Source organism: Morus notabilis, unplaced genomic scaffold (assembly GCF_000414095.1).
Source record: "Morus notabilis unplaced genomic scaffold, ASM41409v2 Scaffold301, whole genome shotgun sequence".
NCBI classification, from domain to species: domain Eukaryota; kingdom Viridiplantae; phylum Streptophyta; class Magnoliopsida; order Rosales; family Moraceae; genus Morus; species Morus notabilis.
Window position 1 is genome coordinate 115,226 of NW_010363302.1, and position 8,104 is coordinate 123,329.

Genomic DNA, 8,104 nt, shown 5'->3' on the forward strand with positions numbered 1-8,104 from the left:
GGGGGGGGGGGGGAATAGCACATTTGATCCCCATATAAATTACTGATTGTCAAGGCAGCGAATGTTTATTCCAGATACATTGACCATTCTCCTCAACAAGGTCTTGAATTCATATAAATCCTACCACTGTTGACGGATTCTGGACAATTCATTTCACGATAAATTTAGCCCCCGATTCAAGTTTAGAATTCGAGTTTTATTACAGTAAAAAGCTTTCATAAACAATCACATCTAACTTTTTTGCTACAGTAAAAAATTTTCACATAAAATCATATCTCAATTCAAATTAAAAACTCGAATCAGCGAACTAAACGTGCCATAATAGGTCTCGAATTCAAACATTTGACAACTTCTTGTTACCTGCATGAGGACAGTACTTTGACTTCCCAAAAAGAAACAAGCTATGTTGTTAAAAAAAAAAAAAAAAAAAAAAAAAAAAAAAAAGAGAGAGAGAGAGCCCCAATTGGTAAGGTACTTGAATATCATGTTCCCCTAAGCAAGAGGTTCGAAAAGTGCAACACTGAACAAAATGCTGCTAATTGTAGCCTTAGACCATAGAGCTAGATGACATGTATCTAATTATACTGCCACACCTCAAACTAGGCAAAAATGGAAATTGACAATAATATAAAGATGGGGGAAAAAAAAGATGGTGATTTTCATTGAAATGAGTTAAACTCAGTTTGCATCATTAGAAAAAGATGCATAGGAAACATGACAATTTTAAAAGCTGGTAACTACTGTAATTTTTCTCTCTATGTGAAGCTGGAATAATGGTTAAGCAGTGCCTGCGACTATGCATCGTCCTATATTTGATCAAAACATCCTATACCTATATGCTCTGTCAAAAACAAAAAGGCCACAAAACTTCTCAGATCCAGTTGAGGAGGATTCCAACAAAAGGGATTTACATTAGGGTACCCTCTTGGGCGGGAAGTCCACCTCCACCGCCGTTCTCTGCAAACCGCCCTTGGGGAAATTTCACGAGCGGGGTTTTCATGTAGGGAGCTCTTGGACTCATGTTAACAGGTGAAGGATGACAGCTGTGTTTCAATGGGGACTTGGGCACTGGACTTTGGGACAGTGAGTGCTGTGGATGGGACGGGCTCCGTGCTTTTCTGGAAGTCGAGACCTGTTCCAAGGCCTGCAGAACCTCGGACATGTTTGGCCGGTGCTTGGCCTCGCTAATGCACTGCAAAGCGAGGACAGCAACCCTTAAAGCTCCTCGTTGAGAATATTGGCCCTCCAACTTGGTGTCCATAACCCGGAACAATTTACGCCTGTTACTCAAGTAAGGTTTTGCCCAATCCACCAGATACTGCTCCACTCCAACTTTTGTTTTGTCAACAGCACGGCGTCCTGAAAGTAGTTCCAGCAGCACAACCCCGAAGCTATAGACGTCGCACTTTGCAGTTAGTCGACCTGTTGAAGCAGATCCAGAATAAGGGAACCAAAGTAAACACCTAAAAGCTCCTAATCAGGATAGTGACCTAATGTCATACTAGAGTATTAAAGCAACTAATTACGTAACAACGTCAGTGTGAAGACTTCAGGCATAATTCCACAAAGAAAAAAAAAAAAAACCTGTAGCCATATATTCAGGGGCAGCGTATCCTTGAGTACCCATGACTTGAGTGGACACATGAGTACGGTCACCAGTTGGGCCTGCTTTCGCCAAACCAAAGTCCGAAAGTTTTGCATTGAATTCCTGAAGAAGTGAGACAATTATGGTAAACCTTATATTATACAAATATATGGACTTGTAAGGCAGTGCGTTAGTGTCATAACTTGATGATACACACCGAATCCAGTAAGATGTTGGAAGCCTTGAAATCGCGGTAGATAACTTGTTCTTCAGAATTATGCAGGATGGAGAGCCCTCGAGCTGCATCTATGGCAATTCTAATCCTTATTGCCCAAGAGAGTGACCTAGCACTTCCTGCAAACAAGTTAAGTTATAGTTACGTGAAAATTAAGATCTTTCTCTGCAGTAAGAACCAGCAATCTTATAGGGTCCGTTTGGTTCACGCGTTCAAGTCAGTAATTCTGATTCATTGCTCACAAAGTTGTGAGAGAAGAAAATTTTAAATTCAAATTCTTTGTAAGATGAAAAACACGGTAGCAAAATCAAAATTAGATGTTTGAATACATCTCCCAAACACCCCTATAGTTTAAAATACTAGATCGTGAGCTGATTGATTGATTTTTAGCCGACCCCAATTAACTTGGGATTAAGGCTTGTTGTTGTTAACTAGGTTAGGAATACGAGCATAAAATTAAAATCAGATATAAACTGTTCCTTTGATAAGAAGGTGGAAAAAAGGAAACTTGGCATACTCTGAAACAGATGATTCTCCAAGCTGCCTTTAGGCATGTATTCATAAACCAGAAGCCGATCATATAATTCACCTCAGACTGCAACCAGAGAACAAACCAAATATTTTTAAGGAAAATATATTAATTTACTGACCAGTTTCTGAAGCATAAGACTTCAAAAATTCAGTGTCAAATGAAAACTTAAAAGTGAAGGTCAACAATAATGAAGGGAAACTTTCCCTTACCAGCCATTCCTTATGGCCCTGAAGGCCATTAGGTTTCAGCTTCTTAACAGCAACCACCATTCCACTTCCAGCCCTTGCAGCGCCGAGAGTGTGCTCATCAATCGACCCTTTGTAAACATAACCAAAACCTCCTTCACCAATGAGGTGGTCTGTCCTGAAATTTCGCGTAGCATTCTTTAGTTCACTTAATGTGAATGCTTTCAGATGTGAGGATGACAGTATTTCGTCTTCAGATCTCGGAGTAGGAAGACTTCCAGATGCAGACCTTTCACTGTGTGTTGGAACCGTCAGGCTTGAAAGAGCCGAAGAATGGCTACTCTTATAGGCAATATTGGCTCCTGCAACACGTTAACAATTAATGATATGTATTAATTAACAATTGATAATTAATATTAAGTAGAAATAGGCAATTGGGAAGACTAGAAACGAAAAGAAGACCTCAAATGCAAGCAATAAAGAGGCTACGGCTAATACGCACTGCATGATGATGAGATACCATACTAATAATTATAGAGATATTTTGCTATAAAAAGACATTTCCCCAACTCTTGCACGAGAAATGAGTAAGGTATAGGCACAATTGGTATAAGAGGCATCTATAGTCTCTTTAATTAATTGCATAGCTTTCCCCTTTAGGACAACCAAACAATACAAGGAATAGTTCTGATCATCCCCCTCGTTGAGTTCAGATCCTATTCGCACTTCTCTTGAGAATTATCATAGTGTCAGGTTATCATCAATACACATCATATTTTTTCTTTCACAAAGGCACAAAAACAATTAGAAACATGCTAGAAAGACATCCTATTACTAACTCCTATTTTACAAACTATTCTACAAGCTAAGTCCATTAGAAATTCAATGAGAACGCAAAAGTATTATATACCAGGCAAGAATCAAGACCTATAGTGTCATTGACATGAAGTAGCATTTATCATTCTTGTAGGTAGCAATTGATTCTTCATCCATCATACAGCCATGTTCTCAAGTTTCATGCTTGTTATAGACTACAGGATTTAGCGAAGGCTCCGGACTTGAATAAGTTTGCTAATTTTCAAGGATATCAAGAAGGGAAAATAAAAAACGTACTGATGATATTGTGGAGCAATATCTTCTCAATCAATTAACTTCGAGTCCAGCATTTGAATTTCTTACGGTACTTCACCACTAAAAATATGTGAGTGGTGTTGGCCAAACACTGACCCAAAATGCTTTATTCCCAATCATTCTTGAAAACGCATGCATCTTGTGCATTACCATGACTTCTAGAGCAAAGTTAACTCCTATTAAGCTATTCCCCAGATACCGCCATTGCTTCCTCTCTAGAAATAGTTCAAGATCTGCAACCTACCTCCAGGAGACTTGTTTACGTTGCCATTAACACTAAGACATGCATTTAAAGTCTCCCATACTCCGTACAGGAAGATGATAAAATCATGTTCTAGTAAGATTTTCTTGATATCCATATTCAAGGAAATTAACATTGAATTTTCACAAAGTTGGCTAATGCTTATTCCCGAGAACCACGAATGCTTCTTCTCCAAGAATAGTTCACAACCTGTGACCTACCTCCATGAGACTTGTTTATGTTGACCATTAACACCAAGACATGCATTTAAAGTCTCCCATACTCCGTATAGGGAGATGATTAAATCATGTTCTAAGAAGTTTTTCTTAATATCCATACTCATTTAAGGAAATAACATTGAATTTGCACAAAGTTGCTACTACTTATTCCCTATAACCATGATTGCTTCTTCTTCAGGAATAGTTTAAGTTCCGCAACCTACCTCCACGAGACTTGTTTACATTGGCCATTAACACCAAGAAAGATTTGCTGATAAAATCATATTCTAGAAAGATTTGCTCATAAAATCATATTCTAGAAAGATTTGCTTGACATCCATATTTATAAAAGGAAATAACACCAAATAAGCAAAGTTAGCTGTGTTCATTCCCCAACAACGATTGCTTCTTCTCCAAGAGTAATTCACGACCGGAGACCTACCTCCATGTGACTTGGTCATCACGACCACTAACACAAAGGCATGCATTTAAAGTGTCACATGCTCCGTATAGGAAGGTGATAAAATCATGTTTTAGGAATATTTTCTACATAGTTGTACTTATTTAAGGAAACAACACTGAATCTGCGCAAAGTCAGCTAATGATTATTCCTAGAAAACGATTGCTTCCTCTCCAAGAACAACTCAAGAACCGTGTCCTGCATACACGAGACTTGTTCATATTGTTGACCTTTAACATCAAGGCATGCAAGTCTCCCATACTCCGTATAGGAAGGTGATAAAATCGCCTTCTAGGAGGATTTTCTTGATATTCACACTTATTTAAGCACATAAAATTGAATTTGAGCCTAATGCATACTCCCCAGATATTGTCATTGCTTCTTCTTCAGGAGTACTTCACAACCGAAACCTACGTCCATGAGACTTGCTCACGTTGATCATCAATAAAAAAAAAAAAAATACATGAAATAAAATCACCCATGCTACGTAGATGAATTTTAGATAACCATTTTCAAAAAAGATTTTCTTGAAATTCAAACTTATTTAAGAAATAACCTTTTTGAACTGATCCTCTTTAATGAAAGTTTGGGACCCTGCATTGAAACTCCTAGCTTAGAGGACAAATTCCAATAATTTCCTTCTAATCATTTTGTCTTGGCTTGTCGTTATCCTATACATCTTAGTCAAGTTGAGGTTAGCTTCTACTGGTAAACCTTTACTAGAGATCACATTAGACTAATCATTTTGATAGCATAGATTTAGGCTCAGATCTTCGAAAATCAACTCACTAAAATTATAATGATATTTAGACTTCCTATGTATCTTTTACTTTTCCGAATTTGTATGCATGTCCTCCAAAATTCCTTCTTTGAGCGCCTTATGCTATTTTTTGTTCCTGTTCATTCCTCAACGTCAAATTAATGCATCTTTATGTTTTTCCAAAGAAAAACATGCAAGAAAAATGCATGAGGAGAAACTTGCTATGTTACTTGCAAGGCACCTTCATACTACCATCACATTATCATTTTTAAGTTTAATGGAGAATTCTTCGCTTACAAAGCGGCCAATGCATAGAAAAATCACGAAGTAAAGTAACACAATTATATAAAGACTTGTGATGAGCATCAAAGATGTTTTAGTAAGTGCTTGAAAATCATAACAATATCATAGTAATATATTCAACAGCAAAATTTTTAAACAAATAATTTTCCAAAACCCATCTGTCTAATGCAAAGAATTTACTTTTGAACTTGCAATGCACAGCATGAAAGCATCCATAAAAGCCAAGAAATTAAATCAAATCCGTGATCTGTGATGACTCGACTATCATTATTTGCATTCTCTAGTGATCCTTGCCTTAAGCATTGTTACGGTTGTCGATGTTGTTGCCGCCTAGTAATGCTGCTCCTGCCTTAGCCATAAGCATTAGATTCTCACAACAAAGAACGTTCTAAACATGCAGCCATGATTACTTGGTTAGTTATATGTTTATAGAAAAGTAAATTGGTTTCATCAATCTTATTCTTAGGGGATCAAGTTGTGTGAAAGGCTTAGGGTACCGAAAGTATCTGAGGCTTATCTCCACAAGTTTCAACTTGATTTTCACAAGTAACTTTAGCGTTGTAGCATGGCTCCTTGACTGCCACTTTCTATTTTTGAAAGATAAAATGTAAAATTTTGAACCCTCCCACCTCTTTCCCATTTTGGTCAAACCAAGACAGTTACGATGAACAATTTCTCCTTCCTAAGTAATCACTACCACCTTCACTTCTATTTGCATCAGTACAAACAACCAGTGATGCTGATGCAGCAGCTTCTATACCTTTGTTTATTGTCGTTGTTTAGTAGCTCTTCCTTACGACTTGTGTTTACCAGCTTTTATTATTATTGTTATATATTTAGTTGACTTTGCTATCGTTTCCTTGTTAAGAGTTGTATCTGTCGTTTCTTGCTGTAGCCTTTGAAGGCAAGTTTTGCTTTCCCTTTTGGGCAGACAATAGAATATTCAATACTCCAAATTTTTCTCTGAGCATTTCCGGTTTTTGTTGCGTTTGGCTGTGCAGCCGCACCCAGGGGAATTAAGACATCTCGTCCTTTCTCTGTCCGATTCAGTCGGAAAACTCCTAGTTCTGCAAGGCTACTATGCCAGATGCAAACAACAAACAGTCCACTACACCATTGTTATGATCGACATTATTGTTTCCTTCTAATTCCTATCTTTATAATTTTGAAAGAAAGTCATTTCTCCATTTGTTTATTTGTTACAACTACCGTGGTTTCAGTTTCAAGAACCACCGTCATCTATGTCTTTGTACCTATGTTTTTCAAGTATCTGCTTTACTTTTGTTTTTTCAATTTCTTTTGGGAATGTACATTAGACAGTCCTGTCCTATCCTAGAAACCACAATAATCCAAGGAAGGTGGTAACTAGTCATGTACTACATTTAGGACCACCACCAAGGACCAAAATCCTATCACTCTCAACATCCAATCACGACAACCATAATAAAACTTTTACACTTAAGAACATAATGCATGCCTATTTACCTTTTCAATCAACCTTTTCATGAGAGAAATCTGCCGACAGAATTATGAATGTGTTTCATAATCATCAACTAGATTGAGCAACGCACCAATTCATCATGATTAATGGCCCGTTCGGTTTACTAATTCAAATTTTTAATTCGAGTTGAGATGTGATGTTGTGTGAGAACTTTTTACTGTAGCAAAAAAATTAAATGTAACTGTTTCTGAAAGCTTTTTACTGTAGTAAAACTCGAATTCTAAACTCGAATCAACGAAAAGAATGAGACCACTTGCAAGAGTGTACTTGTGTACAAATGAATGGTGAGTCAGTTTTTAGCCAAATAATAGAATGTGAAGATTCCAATTGAATAAATTTGCAGCCATTTAAAAAATTGAGTAATACCTCATGCCTCAGAAAGTATATAAATGAAGTGAAACCAACATTTCAAATCAATTTTCCATAAAACAAAAAAAAAAAATTACGAACAAGGACTAAATGCATACGAAAAAATTGGAAATCCACTGCAGTGAAAAAACGTAAAACAGAGAAACTGGCATTGAAGCTAATGTACACTTGACTGAGATGTGGCATTTTTTAAATTCTGTAACACCACTATAAACCCATAAATGCAAATAATTGAATGAAACTTCCAAGCACATAAAAATAAAAAGTAAAAATAATTTACGTGCTTTCTCTACAGACTACAAGCAACCAAACCAAAAGGAAATTATCACAAAAATCCAAAGCATTAAATGCTGCAAAAATAAAAAGAAAAAATCTATGTCTCAACAGTCAACTTATGCTCCAGAAGATTACTTTCCTGTAAAGCAGTGAACAACAATACATTTTGAAGGAACAGAACAAATACGTGGGCCACTAAAAGGTTATGCATGTCTAGAACAATCATATGAATAAGGAATTATACCAAAAAAGTTCAAAGCTTGTTAAAGAAAAATGCTTAAAGCATGATAAGAATTGAGCAAAAAGAG

General features: G+C 36.7%; 1 pseudogene; it reads right to left on the bottom strand.

Annotated features, from left to right (window-relative positions):
- Nucleotides 1–743: 743 nt before the first annotated feature.
- The window catches only part of LOC21389567, an 11,788-nt pseudogene continuing 4,427 nt past the window's right edge, over nt 744–8,104 (bottom strand).